Raw genomic sequence first — 1,697 nt, 5'->3', positions numbered from 1 at the left:
AGGGGTGGCGCAAATCATGGGTCTCCTATCGTATTACTCCCGTTTCTTACCTCACTTTGCGGAAAGGACTAGTTTCCTTACAGATAAACGCAAAAAGAACGTACCATTTCTTTGGTCCGAAGAGGATCAGGTCCGTTTCGACGAATTAAAATCTGCCTTTTTGAAACATACAGTTTTGGCATTACCTGATTTTTCTCAGGAATTTGTCCTTCAGACAGACGCTTCGAGTTTAGCTTTGGGGGCTACTCTGAACCGTGATTCGGAGGGTTTTCTGCGACCAATTGCCTTTGCTTCGCGCAAACGTACTATCCAGGAACGTAGGCAATCGATTTATGAAGCCGAATGTGGGGCTATTGTCTTTAGTTTTAAGAAATTTGAGACATACTTAACAACCAAGCATTTCACTCTTCAAACAGATAACCAGGCTTTGTCGTGGTTACTAAAACATCCAGAACAATTTGGAAAATTTGGTCGTTGGCTGTTGTATTTATCTCGCTTTTCGTATAACGTCGAACACATTCCTTCTTCCAAAAATCCAGTTGCGGATTGTCTATCACGGATGCACTCCCCTGAGGACTATTCAATTGCATCTCCGTCTGTCACTAGTTTCGCATGTGCCGCACCTAAGCTCAGCATTATCCCCTTTAATAAGGCAGATATTATTGCACTTCAGGAGCAAGACCCTTCGTTACGTTCTATGATTGATCAACTTAGAGATAATAAAACTGTTCCACATTTTGGGCTTTTCCAAGATCTGTTAGTTCGCCATTCGCCACGTTCTACTACTTCTCAGGTCGTTCTACCGTCAGTCTTACATAACGTAATTTGTCGTTACTATCACGATACTCCTGTGGTTGGTTCGCACCTGGGTGCCAACAAAACGACAAAAAAGATTTCCTCTCTTTTCTGGTGGCCTAATTATCTTGCTGATATTCGGCAATATGTTCGTTCTTGTGACATTTGCCAAAAGGCCAAATTGGCCGTTAGCAAGCCCCAAGGACTCCTTTCTTCAGAGGTGATACGCCACCCTTGGCGACGCCTTTACATTGATTTGGTGGGGCCTTTGGTTCGTTCCGCTCGCGGAAATACGTACATTTTGGTGGTGGTGGACGCCTTTTCTAAATGGGTTTCTCTGTATCCGCTTTGCTCGGCGACCTCACATGCCATTATAGATAAATTGAAATCTATTTTTCTTTCTTTTGGAGCTCCATGCGAACTAGTTTCCGACAATGCTTCAAAATTTTCGTTCGCATGTGTTTAATAACCTTTCTTTTGAATCAAATGTTAGACACATTTATACCAGCCCCTACTACCAAAATCCTTCATTGGCCGAACGATTCATTCGCAATCTAAAGTCGTCCTTGATTTGTTACCATTCAAAAGACAACTCCAAATGGGATCTCCACTTGAATAGTATTACCTTTGCCTTTAATACTGCTATGCACGATGCCACTCACGCTACTCCGGCGAAACTAATTTTTGGTCGTGACATTGACGGTCCAATGATTTTTTTTTGGGACTTACAATCCGATATAGAACTGGCGGCTCCTCCGTCTCCACATCGTGCACAAGCCTGGGGTGAGGCATATCAACATTTACTGCGCTCTTGGAATTCACGCCAACGCAAATACGATCACTCTCGCGTACAGGTTTCTTATAAACCTGGGGACATGGTTTTATATCGTGTTTTTCCCTTG

This window comes from Lepisma saccharinum, chromosome 25 (genome assembly GCF_977018435.1).
Source record: "Lepisma saccharinum chromosome 25, izLepSacc3.1, whole genome shotgun sequence".
NCBI lineage: Eukaryota > Metazoa > Arthropoda > Insecta > Zygentoma > Lepismatidae > Lepisma > Lepisma saccharinum.
This window is presented reverse-complemented; position numbering follows the sequence as displayed.